This window comes from Oncorhynchus gorbuscha, linkage group LG06 (assembly GCF_021184085.1).
Source record: "Oncorhynchus gorbuscha isolate QuinsamMale2020 ecotype Even-year linkage group LG06, OgorEven_v1.0, whole genome shotgun sequence".
Taxonomy (NCBI): Eukaryota; Metazoa; Chordata; class Actinopteri; order Salmoniformes; family Salmonidae; genus Oncorhynchus; species Oncorhynchus gorbuscha.
The window spans coordinates 103,954,339-103,973,847 of record NC_060178.1 but is presented as its reverse complement, the minus strand read 5'-3'; the positions used below and the strand labels follow the sequence as shown (position 1 = coordinate 103,973,847).

Below are 19,509 nucleotides of genomic sequence, written 5' to 3'. Positions count from 1 at the left end.
ATAGGGAATAAGGTGGCATTTGGGACAGATAATGTAAAGCATCCAATTCCCATAACATTTTCCCTTTACTGACACAATAATGGGATTCAAGAATCAGCCCAACTATAATACCCAATGTCTGTTGAGTTTTTTTTTTTTTGATAAGCTAATGTAGCTAGCTACGCTAACCAAACTCTACAAAAACAGAAAAGTGTCCCAAAATGAGCAGCATGGACAGTCACAGCGGTGTTTCTGTGTCTTAATGTCAACATGGGCCCAGCCCTTGAGGTGTGTGTGCTGGAACGTTTACTATAGAAAAGTCAGGGGCGACTAACTGGAGAACATGCTGACCAATAGGGCCTTAGCAGAATACCAACCTGTGAACACCACTCATAACTAGAATGAAATGTGGTTAGTCATACAGTATATCAAAAATTAAATCTGCAGCTTTCAAAGATACAGGAAGTTTCAGTAAAAAATGTTAAATGCAGACAGATTATTTGTTCGTTGGACATTGTGGGATCTTAGTCTCTAAAATTAATTATGTAAGAAATAGCAGTGGAAATGCTTTTATGCGCAGATATGGATATAATAACAATCTTATCGAAGTAAACTTGGAGTCACATGATATGTTGTGTGATCATCCCACTACGATTCGGGAAAGCATGCAGTTTATTAGGCTACAGATGAAATAATTTATGAACCTTACAGGGTGGTAGAAGTGCACAGTAATCTTGATGCTCTTTTAGAATAAATATTGAGGGTCTTATTATGGTGACATGATGATCGATAGCCGACACTATTTGTGAGCTGTTGGCTACAGTGGTGTAAAAATACTTTAAAATATTTTTGGGGGGTATCTGTACTTGATTTATTTTTGACAACTTTTACTTCACTACATGTACTTTGTACTCCATACATTCTCTGACACCAAAAAAATACTTATTACATATGGACAGGAAAATTGTATAATTCACACTAAACAAGAGAACACCCCTGGTCATCCCTACTGCTTCTGATCTGGTAGACTCATTAAACACAAATGCTTCGTTTGTAAATGACGTCTGAGTGTTGGAATGTGCCTCTGCCTATCTGTAAAAAAATAAAAAGCCATTTGAAATAATTTATAATTGATACTTAAGTATATTTTTACAATTACTTTTGATACTTTAGTATATTTAAAAGCTTAGACTTTAACTCAAGTAGTATTTTACTGGGTGACTTTCACTTGAGTCATTTTCTATTAAGGTAACTTTACTTTTACTCAAGTATGATAATTGGGTACTTTTCCTACCACTGGTCATCGGCTAGAGCACATGCTCTTTAGAAAAACAGCTTGTGACATAACTCAATTGGTGGGGTTGAAAATGCGATGGAAACACGTTGAACTTTAGATTTTTGTTCGGTACATTGTGAACACTGTCATCACGCACTGATATTTATCCGCAACAAATCATATTGGTGGAAACCACATGGTGGGAAAACATGCATATTTCAGAAAGAGGATTTTTTAAATCTTCCCATGAAAATCTGTTGCTAATTGGATGGAAAAATAGCTATGAAGTGACATTTTTCCTAGTCTATATGTACATTCACCTTCAAAAACTAAACAGCAGCAGGTTTCATATTAATGCTTATATTTCATTGTCAGTGAAAACAGAATAAGGTATTTGAATTTACATTGCAGACCAGGCAACCATACCATGAATGGATTTGGTACATATAAACAATAAAGAAAGCACCATTAAAAATGACTAAGCTCTGCGTTTGGACCAACTTAGTGCTCAGTGTTCCTTTAATGGCATTACACAACAAATACAAAAATATAAATAAATAGTTACATAAACAAAATGAACAAATCAAAAAGCCCTTTGTGCACGATGGTGGCTGGTGAAGAGTAGTGCACTATATAGGGAACAGGTTGGCGTGTGGGACGGACACATTACTCATCCAGACATTTTTCTTCAGATTAGAAACCTGCATAGATTGTATGTTCTAGCTCACTGAACAACTGTGGTTTTCCCCATTAACTTCAAATGATATTATTCTCTCAATATATTCATGTTTTATGCGCCTCGTTGGACACATTTAAGACTAAGTCAAGGCTGTATCCACATGGGTGAAATACAGACCAAGGTTCTGTTCCAATATTCACACTAGCATGCTACTTAGAATGTACTACCATTGCATCCCAAGAGGTATTGTACGAAACCCCTCTTCGCCTCTGAACTATTCTCGTATGGACATTGGAACATAACAGAAACCCAGTCACCACTCTGCCTCGCCGACAGCCTTAGAGAAGACATAGTCCTTTCCTCCATAACACATCACCCCATCCTTCAGATAGAACTTCCACCGGTTCTTACTGCGGTGAATCTGAAGTGGTAACAAACACACATCATTACTATACAGTCATTAGAAAGCATGGACATTGATCAATCAATCATCTTGAAAGTATAACAAACTATGAATATATATATACATATATACATATATATATATATATACATATATACATCTATACATATATATATATACATATATACATCTATACATATATACATATACATATATATATACATATATATATACATATATACATACTATATATATATACATATATATATACATATATATATACATATATATATACACACACACACACACACAACTGAAGATCTCGTACAATGCTGTGTACTACTCCCTTCAAATAGTACCCGCAAAACACCAGTCTCAACGTCAACAGTGAAGAGGCGACTCTGGGATGCTGACCTTCTAGGCAGAGTTGCAAAGAAAAAGCCATATCTCAGACTGGCCAATAAAAGGAAAAAGGTTAAGATGGGCAAAATAACACAGACACTGGACAGAGGAACTCTGCCTAGAAGGCCAGCATCCCAGAGTTGCCTCTTCACTGTTGACGTTGAGACTAGTGTTTTGGGGATACTATTTAATGAAACTGCTAGTTGAGGACTTGTGAGGTGTCTGTTTCTCAAACTAGACACTCAAATGTACTTGTCCTCTTGCTCAGTTGTGCACCGGGGCCTCCCACTCCTCTTTCTATTCTGGTCAGAGCCAGTTTGCGCAGTTCTGTGAAGGGAATTGTACACAGGGTTGTACGAGATCTTAAGTTTCTTGGCAATTTCTCCCATGGAATAGCCTTCATTTCCCAAACTTTTGAACGGCAGTGTGTGTGTGTGTCATACACACTATACACAGTTATTAGAAATCTGTTTTTACCAGGAAGTCATTAGAAATCAAAGGTTCAGAAATCAATGCTTGTATTCTATCTATATATTGTTTAATCAATATATGTTACACCCATCATCAATATGAAAGATAAAGGACGAGGATGTTTTATCTACACCACTAGGAAGCTGAGGCATACCGTATTTACAACACTAGGAAGCTAAAGCATACCTTATCATACTGACACACTATCACATTGTCAGTGTCAAAGAGATCAGGAATGTCCTGCTCACTCACGTCATCCCCAGAGTTTAAAGGATCCTATCAGGGAGGGAGAAAGAAAAAGGGGACAGAAAGAGGGAGGACAGTGAAAGAGGCGGGGGGAGAGGGAGTGAGCGAGCGAGCGATAGTTAGAGATAAAGAGGGGGGAGGGAGAGAGTTATATGGGACACTGGATGCTCATGATTAGCACCAAGGTTGTGGGATCAAGTACTGAAAATGCAGACACTTTATGGCTTTGGATAAAAATGTCTACTAAGGTATTTAGCTGTTTTGATTTATAGAACAAGCAGAACATAGTTTTAACCTTGCATTCCCCATCTGAAACACCCTTAACCCAGATGTCAATGACAGCTCTGTATAGTGGTGAGGTGTCAGAGGCACAGTCAACATATTTTAATATGTTTGGACCCCAGGAAGAGTAGCTGCTATGGGGATCCCTAATAAATACAAATACAAATGTCAGAGGCAGTCAACATGTCAGAGACAGCTCAGCAGTCAAAGACATCCAACAGACTTCACATCCTCCTCCAGCACACTGACTTACAGGGTTGTTCATCTCTGGTTTTGTTCATGCCAATAAGGCATAACAGGACCCAAATACCATTAGGTGATTATTGTCAAATGATGCAACAACACCAACTACAGATTTTGGTACAGGTTCAGCAGCATCGGGATATTCTCCATTTAAAATACATGTTTGTCCAGGCCCAGGCTTGATCCGTGTCCAAGTAACCAGACAGCACTGGGCTTGATCCGTGTCCAGGTAACCAGACAGCACTGGGCTTGATCCGTGTCCAGGTAACCAGACAGCACTGGGCTTGATCCGTGTCCAGGTAACCAGACAGCACTGGGCTTGATCCGTGTCCAGGTAACCAGACAGCACTGGGCTTGATCCGTGTCCAGGTAACCAGACAGCACTGGGCTTGATCCGTGTCCAGGTAACCAGACAGCACTGGGCTTGATCCGTGTCCAGGTAACCAGACAGCACTGGGCTTGATCCGTGTCCAGGTAACCAGACAGCACTGGGCTTGATCCGTGTCCAGGTAACCAGACAGCACTGGGCTTGATCCGTGTCCAGGTAACCAGACAGCACTGGGCTTGATCCGTGTCCAGGTAACCAGACAGCACTGGGCTTGATCCGTGTCCAGGTAACCAGACAGCATTGGGCTTGATCCGTGTCCAGGTAACCAGACAGCATTGGGCTTGATCCGTGTCCAGGTAACCAGACAGCATTGGGCTTGATCCGTGTCCAGGTAACCAGACAGCACTGGGCTTGATCTGTGTCCAGGTAACCAGACAGCATTGGGCTTGATCTGTGTCCAGGTAACCAGACAGGCCCAGGCTTGATCTGTGTCCAGGTAACCAGACCCAAATAGTCATTTTGAAAAACAAAAAGGACAGGATGCATCTTTTCCTCAATAACCATTTCTTACCTCTTCCACTGTGATTTCATCCATCCCCACACTGTCACCACTGGAGCTGGAGATGCCATCATCACTGCTGCCATCTACCTCCTGTAGGGCCTGGAGAGCCTCCACAGTCATCATTCCTAGGAACTCATTTTCTCCCATCGCACCTGTAACCACACTCTTAGCTTGTTCAACTCATCTATGGCTGCGTTTACACAGGCAGACCATTCTGCTCTTTTGACCAATCGCATCAGCTCTTTTCACAGCTTTCAGATCTTGTTCAGAATGGATCTGATTGGTCAAAAGACCAATCAGTGAAATGTGAATCAAATATCAGAATTGGACTGCCTGTGTAAACGCAGCCTATTAGAATGATGCAGCAATTATTAGCTAACAAAGCAATCACTTCCCTTGCATAACTATTGTTGACAATGCTGCACACCTCCTTCCAACTCCTCCACCTCCTCAGAGCTGCTGTCTGCAGGCCCGTCCAGCTGGATGATGTCTGCCAGAGCATCATTGTAGTTGTAGTCTTTCAACAGGGCCATCTCCAGCTGTGGAAGACAGAACAGGAAGTGTTATGAACTACCAATTGAGACCAGATGCCCTAAATACTTATGGAGATCTGAGAAGAATTTGACTGGTGTTAGCAATATGACAAACACTCCACCTAGCCCTCTGACAGGTTAGGGGTGAGTTTAACCAGATTGATTAAACCTACAGTATGAAGTCCTCTCGAATCTACAAGGTTCTAGGGATTGGATTTGCGATTGGGCCTTAGTCCCATCTCCTGTCTTACCTTGGTAGAATCCACAGGTAGACCCTCAAGGTGGGTTGTCATATCAGCCACCGCTCCTCCATGATCCTCCTGTTTCACCATCTCTTTGGCCTCAAACTCTGACCCCTGACCCATAAACCCTGACCCTTCAGACAGGGTCGTCTCCATCTTGACCTGGGTAAAAACAAACATAATTATATAAGCTGTATGTTGAACCTTGGCTCAGGTCTCTTGTTTTCAAATGGAACCCTTTGCCCTATATTTATAGTACACTACTTTTGACCAGCGCCCTATGGGCCATGATCAAAAGCAGTGCAGTATATAGGGAATAGGGTGCCATTTTTGAGTAAGCCTATGTCTTCTGAAATATAGCAGTACCCCGTCTTGCCACTGTAAAAACATGAGATGGTTGACTGTTTGAAGAAGATATGGCGGAATTATTTACCTGAAGGCTTGGCATGTTGGCGGAGCCGGAGGACAGGCTCATGTCTAGTGGCTGTGGACTGTCAAAATCAATCCCATCCAGATTGAAATCGCCACTGTCGAAGGGGCTCTCTGGGGGGTGAGATGGCAGTTGGGCTGGGGGCTGGAAGGACACTGGAGTCTGACCAGAAAAGGTTGCCTGAGCTGAAGGAACCTGTGGCTGCTGAACAAGATTATTCTCCTGAACTGGGGGCTGGACCACAGGTTGGGGTAGCAAAGGCTTCTCATTAGGTGGCTGGGGAAAAATACATTATTTTTTTGTAAAACACATTTGAAAAACCCAAAGTGCTACAATAAAAACATCAAGATGGTGATTCACCTGGACCGGAGGAATCAGGCTCCTCTGCTCTGTGGTCTGAGGATCCGCTCTGGGAGGAGCCACAGGCTGTAGGGAAAAGGGTTCAGTCTTCGGAAGGGCCATGGTCTTTAGGACAGTAGAAGGGACCACTGTGGCTGACTGCTGGGAAGCTGAGCTGGGATCTCTCCACTCCACTACAGGTACCCCTTGCCTGGGTTGGGCCTGGGAGAGATGGCGATGACTGGCTGGAGTCTGGGTCACCATCACTGGGACATTGACCTTATAAAGCTGGCCTTAAGGAGGCAGAGGAGAGGAATTGATAAGTAAAAGGATCCATTCTAGAAATGTGTATCCATAGCCAAATGAATCTAATTTGATTTATTGCAAACACATGGTTAGCAGATGTTAATGCGAGTGTAGCGAAATGCTTGTGCTTCAAGTTTCGACAATGCAGTAATAACCAACGAGTAAGCTAACAATTTTACAACTACTAACTTATACACACAAGTGTAAAGGTATGAAGAACATGGACATAAAGATATATGAATGAGTGATTGTACAGAAAGGCACAGGCAAGATGCAGTAGATGGTATCGAGTACAGTATATACATATGAGATGAGTAATGTAGGGCATGTAAACATTATATTAAGTGGCATTGTTTAAAACCTCTAGTGACTCCCCATCCCGCATGAGGGAGCGTAATCGTCGACTGACACTAATTAGCATAACGCAACGGACATAAATATTCCTAGAAAATATTCCTATTCATGAAAATCACAAGTGAAATATATTGAGACACAGCATAGCCTTTTGTTAATCACCCTGTCATCTCAGATTTTCAAAATATGCTTTACAGCCAAAGCTAGTGTTTGTGTAATTTTATCGATAGCCTAGCATAGCATTTTTTTCCAGCTAGCAGCAGGTAACTTGGTCACGGAAATCAGAAAAGCAATCAAATTAAATTGTTTACCTTTGATGAGCTTCGGATGTTTTCACTCACGAGACTCCAAGTTAGATAGCCAATGTTCCTTTTTTCCAAAAATAATATTTTGGTAGGCGAAATAGCTCCGCTTGTTCTTCACGTTTGGCTGAGAAATCGCTCGGAAATTGCAGTCACGAAAACGCCAAAAATATATTCCAAATTAGCTCCATAATATCAACAGAAACATGGCAAACATTGTTTAGAATCAAACCTCAAGGTGTTTTTCAAATATCTATTCGATAATATATCAACCGGGACTGGTGACTTCTTAGTAGGATAGAGAGAAACAATGGCCGCATTTGTCCTTTACGCACCAAACACTGAGAGACTTCAGCTGACCACTGACGCAATGTTGACGTTCAGGCTAATTTTTCAAAATAAAAGCCTGAAACGATGCATTTGTGACACCAGACACATTAGGGAAGCCATAGAAAAAGGAATCTGGTTGATATCTCATTCACTGCTCAATAGGGACGCATAGGAACACAGAGCCTTCTAAATAAGAGTCCCTTCCTGTTTGGATTTTTCTCAGGCTTTCGCCTGCAACATCAGTTCTGTTATACTCACAGACAATATTTTTAGTTTTGGAAACTTTAGAGTGTTTTCTATCCTAAGCTGTCAATGATATGCATATTCTAGCATCTTGTCCTGACAAAATATCCTGTTTACTACGGGAACGTTATTTTTCCAAAAATGAAAATACTGCCCCAGAGTCACAAAAGGTTAACTTAAAGTGGCTAGTGATATATTTTTACATCAATTTTTCCATTATTGAAGTGAGCTGGAATTGAGTCAGTATGTTGGCAGCAGCCACGCAATGTTAGTGATGGCTGTTTAACAGTCTGATGGCCTTGAGATAGAAGCTGTTTTTCAGTCTCTGGGTCCCCGCTTTGATGCACCTGTACTGACCTCGTCTTCTGGATGATAGCGGGGTGAACAGGCAGTGGCTCGGGTGGTTGTTGTCCTTGATGATCTTAATGGCCTTCCTGCGACATCGGGTGGTGTAGATGTCCTGGAGGGCAGGTAGTTTGCCCCCGGTGATGCGTTGTGCAGACCTCAGTACCCTCTGGAGATCCTTACGGTTGTGGGCGGTGATACAGCCCGACAGGATGCTCTCGATTGTGCATCTGTACAAGTTTGAAAGTGCTTTTGGTGACAAGCCAAATTTCTTCAGCCTCCTGAGGTTGAAGAGGCGCTGCTGCACCTTCTTCACCACGCTGTCTGTGTGGGTGGACCAATTCAGTTTGTCCGTGATGGCTATGCTGGGGAACTTAAAACTTACTACCCTCTCCACTAATGTCCCGTTGATGTAGATAGCAGAGGGAGTAGGCCTGTTTCCTGAAGTCTACGATCATCCTTTGTTTTGTTGACGTTGAGTGTGATGTTATTTTCCTGACATCACACTCCGATGGCCCTCACCTCCTCCCTGTAGGCAGTCTCGTCGTTGTTGGTAATCAAGCCTACCACTGTAGTGTCGTCCACAATCTTGATGATTGAGTTGGAGGCGTGCGTGGCCACGCAGTCGTGGGTGAACAGGGAGTACAGGAGAGGGCTCAGAATGCACCCTTGTGGGGCCCCAGTATTGAGGATCAGCGAGGTGGAGATGTTGTTACCTTCCCTCACCACCTGGGGGCGGCCCGTCAGGAAGTTCAGTACCCAGTTTCACAGGGCGGGGTCGAGACCCAGGGTATCGAGCTTGATGACAGGTTGAGGGTACTATGGTGTTAAATGCTGAGCTGTAGTCGATGAACAGCATTCTCATATAGGTATTCCTCTTGTCCAGATGGGTTAGGGCAGTGTGGTTACGATTGCATCGTCTGTGGACCTATTGGGGCGGTAAGCAAATTGGAGTGGGTCTTGGGTGTCATGTAGGGTGGAGGTGATCTGGTCCTTGACTAGTCTCTCAAAGCACTTCATGATGATGGAAGTGAGTGCTACGGGGCGATAGTCATTTAGCTCAGTTACCTTAGCTTTCTTGGGAACAGGGACAATGGTGGCCCTCTTGAAGCATGTGGGAACAGCAGACTGGGATAAGGATTGATTGAATATGTCCGTAAACACACCAGCCAGCAGGTCTGCGCATTCTCTGAGGACACGGCTTTATCCAAATGGGGACTTACCACATTTGAATATACTATTAATTCTGCCCAGAACTATACCAGTGTCTACAAAGGGGTGTATATTATAAGTTCATGTTCTATTTAAATTAAGTTTGTCAAAACACGCGTGTGTATGGAGGTTTATGCATGCCGTGGCCCTTCTTACCAGAGGCCGTCTGCAGTGTGACCCCTGCAGGGATCTGGACTGGGTAGGTCATCCCGGGAGGAAGAGAGAAGGTGGCTAGAGTCCCACCGTTGTTCTGCAACACAATGAGATGCTTTACACATATTGGATCTTAGAAGAATTTAAAATGTATTTTAGATTTGTTTAACACTTTTTTTGATTCCATGTGTGTAATTTCATAGTTTTGATATATTCACTATTATTATACAATGTAGAAAATAGTAAAAATAAAGAAAAACCCTTGAATGAGTAGGTGTGTCCAAACTTGTGACTGGTACAGTACATAGAGAAATGATCACACAGGATTTTACAATTGGTAAAGAAAAAATTAACAAAAAGATATGCCTCCCAGCCCCCTGTCCCATTCCCCCCCCAGCCCAACATCACCCACAGCCCGACATCCCCCCCCTCCCCCCAAGCCCGACATCACAACCAGCTCCCCATCCCATTCCTCCCCCAAGCCCAACATCACCCCCAGCTCCCCATCATGTCTCCTTCCAAACCCCCACATGGTAAACATTTTTTCCACCAGGCCTAGCAACAGGTTGGTTTTTAGTCCCCCATTTCATATAAAAACAGGTGTGTTAAATACAGTCTGAACAAACTTAATTTATAAATTGATGGTTGGGATTACAGGATACCAAAGTATTATTTTTCCATATTCTGTTCCAGTTAAAGGGTTGTTCAGATTCACTTAGATCTGTGGCCCATACCTTTTTAAGGGCTGGCTCAGATTGAGCTTTCCAAAAGTTGTTTATTAACAGAACAAAAATAAATGCAAGCATAAAAGTATATTAACAAGTTACAGTTCAAATAAGGAAATCAGTCAATTGAGAAAAAACATGTATTAGGCCCTAATTTATGGATTACACATGAATAGAAATACAGATATGCATCGGCTGGTCACAGATACCTTTTGAAATAATGGCTGTGCGAAGTTATTGGACATTGGCGGGAACTGGAACACTGCCGTATACATTGATCCAGAGCATCCCACACATGCTCAACAGGTGACATGTCTGGTGATTATGCAGGCCAAGAACTGGAACATTTTCAGCTTCCAGGAATTGTGTACAAATCTTTGCAACATGGGGCCGTGCATTATCACGGATGAGTAAGGGTGGGTAACGAAGCTAGTAAAGTAATTATTTGCCCTTTATTTAACTAGACAAGTCAGTTACGACAAATTCTTATTTTCAATGACGGCCTAGGAATAGTGGCAGAACGACAGATTTTTACCTTGTCAGCTCGGGGATTCGATCTTGCAACCTTTCGGTTACTAGTCCAACGCTCTAACCACCAGGCTACCTGCCGCACCATTAAGGGTGGGTAACGAAGTTAGCAGACTGGACCAGGAAGCGTGGGTAAAGTAGTTAGCAGACTGGACCAGGAAGGGTGGGTAACGAAGTTAGCAGACTGGACAAGGAAGGGTGGGTAAAGTAGTTAGCAGACTGGACCAGGAAGAGTGGGTAAAGTAGTTAGCAGACTGGACCAGGAAGGGTGGGTAACAAAGTTAGCAGACAGGACCAGGAAGGGTGGGTAAAGTAGTTAGCAGACTGGACCAGGAAGGGTGGGTAATGAAGTTAGCAGACAGGACCAGGAAGGATGGGTAACACAGTTAGCAGACAGGACCAGGAAGGGTGGGTAAAGTAGTTAGCAGACTGGACCAGGAAGGGTGGGTAATGAAGTTAGCAGACAGGACCAGGAAGGATGGGTAACAAAGTTAGCAGACAGGACCAGGAAGGGTGGGTAAAGTAGTTGCAGACTGGACCAGGAAGGTGGGTAAATGAAGTTAGCAGACAGGACCAGGAAGGGTGGGTAAAGTAGTTAGCAGACTGGACCAGGAAGGGTGGGTAATGAAGAAAAGCGAATGAACATGAAAACAAAAGATGACATATGCAAGCCTAATGACTAAACAGTCAAATAAAGGATAGCTGTAGGATTTATTAATTGGCATGGTGTGAGCACTGTGTAAATGTCTTGAACCATAGGCAATATCATAGGCCAGGCTGCATGATTGTGCATGGTTAGAATACCTGAATAATGAGCCAGTCATGGGGTTCCATTAGTCGGCTTGTCCCCTTGTGTGTTTAGTTTGATGTGCTTCTCCAATAAGTATTGAGCTTCCTTGGCAGTGGAAAACATGTGTGGTGTGTTCTAAGGTCAAGTTGAGTTTTGCCAGGTGGATGAAGCCGCATCTCAATTTAGCTTGAGAGCTCGAGTAGCTGGGATCTCACCTCATTGAAGGTCTCCCTCTGTTTCAGCAATTCGGCACTGACGTCTGGGTAGATGCTGATCCTCTTCCCTGCATAGGTCAGGCCACCAGATGCTGTTGCAAGGTGAACAATTTGCTACTTGACTTCAAAGCTATGGATCCGTATACAGTGAGAGCCATTGAGGAGTTAACCCGCAATGTTAATCAGTGGCAAAAAAGGCAGCTTCTCCTTCCGAACAGTTCATAGAAATGATTGCTCATGAAGGACGTTGGGTTGCCTGCTTCCACACCAGTTTCAAGTCCTATGACCCAACAAGAGTTGGATTAGCCCTTCCAATTTTGCTTGCACTTTCCAGGTCACGGAATCACACCTTTGTCACATTGACTGTTCTCCAGACTTTCCACTTCGGTTGAATAGGTATCCACTTTACCAGTGCCAATGATTCATTTACCGGTATTAAATGGTAAATCGAGGGCAGAGGTAATCTCCACACAAGCAATCTCCTGGATAGTGCCGGCCAGCTCTTTCTGTTGTCTGGTGCTGAGAGCCACCATGTTCCCACTGGTGAATTGTGGACGGACAAATTTCAGCTGCTGGAACATAATAGACCTGCTAGTTATTTCTTGTGAAACAATTAATGTCCCACATCTTAATATGATGCCTAGTATTGACAAGTAGTTTCAGGAAATATGTCTTAATTCATAGTCATTCGCAAAAGAAAGCCACGAAAATAACAAAGTCTTCTTGACCTCCGCTCTCACACAAATAATGGGACTGCTGGGTTGACATGTCAACGTCAATAACAGTGGGCACTGTTTTCCTGAGAGTCCTGGGTTCAGGCCTAAGTCCTAGGAAACTAGAGGCTGTCTAATACTCATGAGAAAATATAATTCTGCATATTTATTTATTTAATCTTAATTTAACTAGGCAAGTCAGTCTTCTTTACAATGACGCCCTACACCGACCAAACCCAGACGACGCTGGGCCAATTGTGCGCCGCCCTATGGGACTCCCAATCACATCCGGTTGTGATACAGCCTGGATTCAAACAGGGTGTCTGTAGTGATGCCTCTAGCACTGAGATGCAAAGCCTTAGACCACTGCGCCACTCGGGAGCCTCATCAGGTGTGCAGATATACACCGAGTGTACAAAACATTAGGAACACCATGACAGACTGGCCAGGTGAACGCTGGATATCGATACGGTATGTAATTGTAAAAACAATCCTCTTAAAACAGCTTACTTACTGCCACAAAACAATCATTGGTTTTGATCACTGCTGCCGGCCTGGCTCTGATCATTGGTGCCGACAACTTGGCATATAAATCAGGTTTTGGCGCCAACATAATACACATTGTTTTTGCACAATTGTGTGCCGCCTCATGAATCTCCCGATCGCTGCCAGCTGCAACACAGCCCGGGATCGCACCCGGATTTGTAGTGACACCCCCCGTCTACAGGCCGCCAGTAGCCCCCCGTCCACAGGCCGCCAGTAGGCCCCCCCCGTCCACAGGCCGCCAGTAGGCCCCCCGTCCACAGGCCGCCAGTAGGCCCCCCCGTCCACAGGCCGCCAGTAGGCCCCCCGTCCACAGGCCGCCAGTAGGCCCCCCAGTCCACAGGCCGCCAGTAGCCCCCCAGTCCACAGGCCGCCAGTAGGCCCCCCCGTCTACAGGCCGCCAGTAGGCCCCCGCCCGTCTACAGGCCGCCAGTAGGCCCCCCGTCTACAGGCCGCCAGTAGGCCCCCCGTCTACAGGCCGCCAGTAGCCCCCCCCGTCTACAGGCCGCCAGTAGGCACCCCCCGTCTACAGGCCGCCAGTAGGCACCCCCCCGTCTACAGGCCGCCAGTAGGCACCCCCCTGTCTACAGGCTGCCAGTTGCTCTTCTTCCAAATAGCGTTTTGCCGATATTATGTACTGCACAACAAAACGTTAAGTACATAAAATGTACGACAGTTTTGTGTAACTTGCCTTAGCAGTGAAACTCTGGACGTGTTGACCTGCAGGAATCACCATAGAGGCTGGGGATGAAAGGAGGAATGGAATGATTAGCTTAATCAATTAAATACGTAGCGATCTGCATGCAATAATCAATTGGCCTGATAAACTCACACACTGTAGAAAATGCAACAAATACCTGATATGGTGGATCGACTTATTGATTTGTGAAATAGGCCTAGATTGCAATGGGTGAGTTGGTCTTCGGGTGCATCCCAATAATATCTAATGTTCCTGAAGTTTACACTCTTCTTCCAACAAATCTAAAAGCATTGGATTGGTGGAGGCATGGAGGGAGTTTCCACCATATTCCCTTTATCAGTCATTTCCAGTGAAGTGAAGTGAACAATTGCACACTTTGGTAGGAAGGAGAGATATCTGGAAAGTACCCTTGGACATAAAAACATTACCTGCAGGTTTTGAAAAAGTCTGTCCATAGTTTGGAGGGAGCTGCAGCACAAAGTTGGATGAGTTGATGGTGTTCTTCATGAGGGCCAAGCCATCCACTGCTTTGGACTGCATAATCTTTGACTCCCAGAGCTACAGATTAAATGTTGGTTTGCTAGTTAGTTGATTTGACAAAAGCCATACCAAATATGAGTGCAGTTCCAGTTACACAGCAGTGGTATTACTGCAGTAGGGTCTATGCTCTTTTCTTGATTTCATCACTTCAATGTGATACTGTATATTCTGCAGTATTTATATACGTCATGAATGCAGTTATTTTTTGTGAAGAGGGCAGGCAGTTAAGTATACTGTGTGTAACAAAGTGAAGTCATTCCAGTCGGGGAGGACTAACGTCAGCAAGAAGAACGGGGAGAAGTACCACAAAGGCTGGCGGTGTTGAGTCGATATCGCCATCTGCCGGCCTCTGCCGTAGGGGAGAAGATCGTGCTTATAAAAATCCTTGAAGTCCCACTCACCTGTCTCAGGTCATCAAGGACACGGTCCTCCAGTCCTTCATCCAGAAACACCTCCCGCATGCTCTCAATCACATCATCTATGATGGACAGGTAGAGCTTCGGCTGGAGGGGTTTTCAAGGAGGATACAGGGAAGCACGAAGGATTATTAGTTAGCTAGTTAACAGTATGTAGTCAAGTTAGCTAGCGTTAACAACTAGTTATTTGGCTGATTGACAGTTTGGCAATCAAGAAGAGTAAAGTTAGTGACATGGCTATGTCGAGACACATTATCAAGTTACTAAGTAACCAAAACAACAACATAATGATCCGTTTATGGGCAACTTGCTCCTTACCACATGACTTGAATTTGATAGCATTTCGAGGGTCTAAGATGGTGCCTTGGTCTCCCTAGCTAGCGCGAGGTAAGCAAAATAGCTAACGTTAGCTAGCAGACAAACAGAAAATATTGACAGGAATTTTCTATTTCAATATTAACAGATCTGTGGTTTTTGCAATTCTTTCCTAAGTGGACATTGATATAGCGGAACCTTGGTTTCAATAACTAAAAACAGCTAGCTACTTCAAACTGCAGGCTGTCGACTCCAACACAGGTGTGACCTTTGACCTCTATATTTGTTCAACTCCTCCCCCTTCTCACAAACGCATGCATAAAATGCAAATGTATTCAATTTGTTTTATTTATAACTAGCGCTGAAGTCGTATACACATACATACAATACATTTTTTTTATATAGTTTTATATGTGAGTGCAGGCCATTCCTGCATTTCTAGGATTACATAACCATACTTCAAAGATATTGACCTATGGAACAAAAAAAGAGATGAGAGCTTGCATGCTTAGCTGTGGAAAAAGGCCATGGTTAGCTAGCTAAACAACAAAAGCTAGCTAAACAACAAATTAGGAGATCAACATTTTATATAATTACCCAATTTTTCCCAAGCCAAGGCACTATGGGTTAGTTTCTCAGACAGATTGATTCTTGTGCTGGACTAACAACCAATCTTGCATTACCCATCTCATATGTATATACTGTATCCTATTCTACTGTATCTTATTCTATGCAGCTCTGACATAGCTCGTCCATATATTTGTATATTCTTAATTCCATTACTAGATTTGTGTGTATATGTTGTGTAATTGTTAGATATTACTTGTTAGATATGACTGCACTGTCGGAGCTAGAAGCACAAGCATTTCGCTATAACATCTGCTAAACACTTGTATGTGACCAATAAAATTTGATTTGATTTGTAAAGCAATCTCAACAAGAACCTCCATTGAAAGTGCTTTTTCGTCCAGGACCAGGCTTAGCCTAATCTGTGACCGGGAAACTGGCCCTGTGAATGTCTACAAGGTATTTCCTCTTTTATAAAGAGCTTCTGCAACCTCCTGTCAATGAACAATCTTCTGAGAGAACTGTAAAGTGCATTGTGATGGTTGGGTTGTTCGTTCCTCCAAGAATAATAATAATAAATATTTTTTTATTTGTAGCCTACTGTGATTCCTCCATGGCTGGCTTGCCAACTCCTTACATAATTGTCATGTCTGGCACCCAGGCTAGGTTATAACATGTTAATATCCATACATACAGGGAGGGATACAACAGGGCCAAACAATATTATGGAATGTCAACCTTTTGATTTGATTTTAACCTTCATTTCACTAGGCAAGTCAGTTAAGAACAAATTCTTATTTACAATCACACCCTCCCTGGAGGATGCTGGGCCAATTGTGCGTCGCCCTATGGGACTCCAAATCACAGCCAGTTGTGATACCGCCTGGATTTGAACAAAATAGAAACAAAATAGAAACAAACAAAATTAAGATCAACCACAGCATTATAGATATTAAACAGTATTATATATACAACACATTATAGATATTAAACTTGTTATCTAATATAATAATATCTCAGGCCTTACATGACAATGATAGTGGGTCCTACCGGTGACATGTTTCTGAGGCTGAACGTCACTGTCTGTGCCCAGTGACGTCACTCTGGTCTGTGAGACCACATCTCACACTCCATCGTGACAAACAGATACCAGTCAGTGGGGATCTTCTGATCTGAACCAAGCTCTAATTTACAGGAGAAGGTATGGGGATTTTCTACTGCTGTGAGAGGAAAAAGGGAGATTGTGTTTTCTAGCCAAGCTGTAGTATAACAAACCCTAATACTATAAAGACTTTATGTATTTTAGCTAAACTGATTAGGGAACATAAGTTACATTTTAACATAGCCTATATTGAAACATGTTTAGGTAAATGTAACATGTAAAATAATGCCAAATGAGAATAAGCAAGCATTCCATAAAAAAAATGGGATTATCAATAGACCATCAAAGACAGCCAGACTGTTCCTCTTAATCCTTACCCATGTTCTTAGCATGCAATCTGTCGATCCTCCACACCATGGCCGAGTACTCATTCTCATACTTAACTGTCCCCACGGTAACTTGCATGACCGGCTGTGACTCAACAGCACTGACTGTCCCCAGACACACGTTCCGGGTTGATCCTGGCCGGCAGGGACTTCCGTCTTAGCAACGTCACAGTGCTTGACACCTTCACCCAGTCCGCCGGTACCGGCACATGGATCAGAACGTTCTCGCAGAGCGGCTCAGTCTCCGACACTCCGGTAAAATGACGGGAAGGCGGCTGATATGTTGAGAAAGGCTTGGAGTTCCACGTAGGCCCCTTGGACAGTCACCACGGCTTTGACGGAGAACGGTAGGTTAGTACATCCCAGGGCTAACGTTTTGTTGCGCATCAATTCTACTCTACAGGCGTCCGGAGGAGAGAACTTGAGCAGCCGGGACTTGTGGAACTCCAAGTCATTGATGCACTTGTGGAAGTGGCAGTCACTGATCTCCATCCACCCCTCAAGGAGGTCGTCCTGAAAGACCACAATGGAAATAGACCTAAGTCAACCTTTTGGTGTCACCCTGGATGATTCTACTAATTGTGTTGTCTTTTGATATGCAGGTTAAATTGTATGTATGTGCTGATATGTGTGTTAAGAAACGAACACCCAACCTCCTCAGAGCCATAGCTGGCGTGGAAGCGGAGGAGCCCTAGGTCATTGAGAGCCAGGAAACACTCCCCTGGTCCGTTGAGGAAAGCCAGGCAGTGGATCCTCGTCATGGCTGCCCGATCCATCACCACACCGTCCTTAAAATGTATTTTAAGATTTTAGTCAATGAGAGGTCGAGTGGCAAAAAAAGGATCCCCAAGGATCATGCAACATGTAAAAAACAGGAGGTAAGGAGTCATTTTTGTGAATGATTTTAGCAAAAGACATTCATAGAAATGTATACCCGTCTTATTTAGGCTTTACATTTTTAGATAATAAGTAACAGCAAGTAATTCATGAGTTTTTAATAACAACCTGTAATAATGCTGAAATACCAATGAACTACTATGTATATTTCCTGAAGAGACTGTGTGCCATCTTACAGTAGTTGTATGGTAGTGAAAGAAGAAGTAAATGTACCTTGTCCAGCTGCACCCAGAGGTGGTCTGGGATCTGCAGTGTCATCTCCTGTTCCTCGTAGTGCCGTTTTTGCGACAGGGGCGGAGTCAGCCTAAGAGTCCTCCTCCATGGTCTCTAACAGATCCTCCATGTCGCCGTATTCCGTGGTTCCAAATTTCAGCAGCTGCTCCACTTCAGCCTCGTGGGACACCTCCAGCTTCAAATCCAATCAAACTTTATGCATTGTTGAATGTTGATTAAACGGCAAGCTAATAACATGTTGTTTTATTACGTGATTTAAAAAAGCCCTCTTACCTTGTGGTGGTAGCGTTTCTTCTCTGTGTAAGACACGTCCTGCACCTTCACTGTCTGGATCTTGCGAGGCTCTCCGTTGCTCTCCAGCTTGAGATCTGAAAACCTGCAGTGAGGCTGCAGCTGGAACTCTTTGAAGGGCTTCTCCAGTCCTTTCTCATGGTACATCTGGAGCACCCCTCCAGACAGCAGACGCAGGTAAATGGGGCCCCACTGTCGGGACGACAGGGGTGTTGAGGCCAACTTTTCCCCACTCCCTGGGATCTTCAGGGGTGTTGAGGCCAACTTTTCCCCACTCCCTGGGATCTTCAGGGGTGTTGAGGCCAACTTCTCCCCACTCCCTGGGATCTTCAGGGGTGTTGAGGCCAACTTTTCCCCACTCCCTGGGATCTTCAGGGGTGTTGAGGCCAACTTTTCCCCACTCCCTGGGATCTTCAGGGGTGTTGAGGCCAACTTTTCCCCACTCCCTAGGATCTTCAGGGGTGTTGAGGCCAACTTTGTCCCACTCCCTGGGATCTTCAGGGGTGTTGAGGCAAAGAAAAGGGGACGTAGATGTAGTACACTCATCCTCGAAGGTCACCCAGTTTGAATTGTTCATGGAGCACATGGCTCGTTCTGTTGTTGATGTTATCCTCAGACTCCACCACAGAGGCCTTCCCTGCTGAAAAACTGAACAGAACATTGTCATAGATTAGAACATACAGAGTAACAGCATAAAATGTTTTTCTGTAGAATCTACAGGTATCAGTGGAGGCTGGTGGGAGGAGCTGTAGGAGGACAGGCTCTTTGTAGTGGCTGGAATGGAATTAATGGAACAGAATCAAAAATATGGTTTCCATATGCATGATGTGTGTTTATACCGTTCTATAAAATTCCATTCCAGCCATTACAATGAGCCCGTCCTCCAA

At 43.8% G+C, this 19,509-nt stretch overlaps 1 pseudogene across 1 annotated transcript; it reads right to left on the bottom strand.

Moving 5' to 3' along the window:
• Nucleotides 1-1,741: 1,741 nt before the first annotated feature.
• Nucleotides 1,742-19,168, bottom strand: LOC124038789 (annotated as a pseudogene). Its single transcript, XR_006839399.1, has 17 exons — nt 18,605-19,168; nt 18,311-18,506; nt 17,854-17,988; nt 17,477-17,698; nt 17,192-17,436; nt 16,740-16,932; nt 14,816-14,917; nt 14,303-14,432; nt 13,866-13,915; nt 9,664-9,757; nt 6,437-6,708; nt 6,080-6,352; nt 5,656-5,808; nt 5,299-5,410; nt 4,881-5,023; nt 3,397-3,486; nt 1,742-2,355 (listed from the first exon to the last, which is right to left on the bottom strand). The product of XR_006839399.1 is annotated as an uncharacterized LOC124038789 (transcript).
• Between the last annotated feature and the right edge of the window lie 341 nt (nt 19,169-19,509).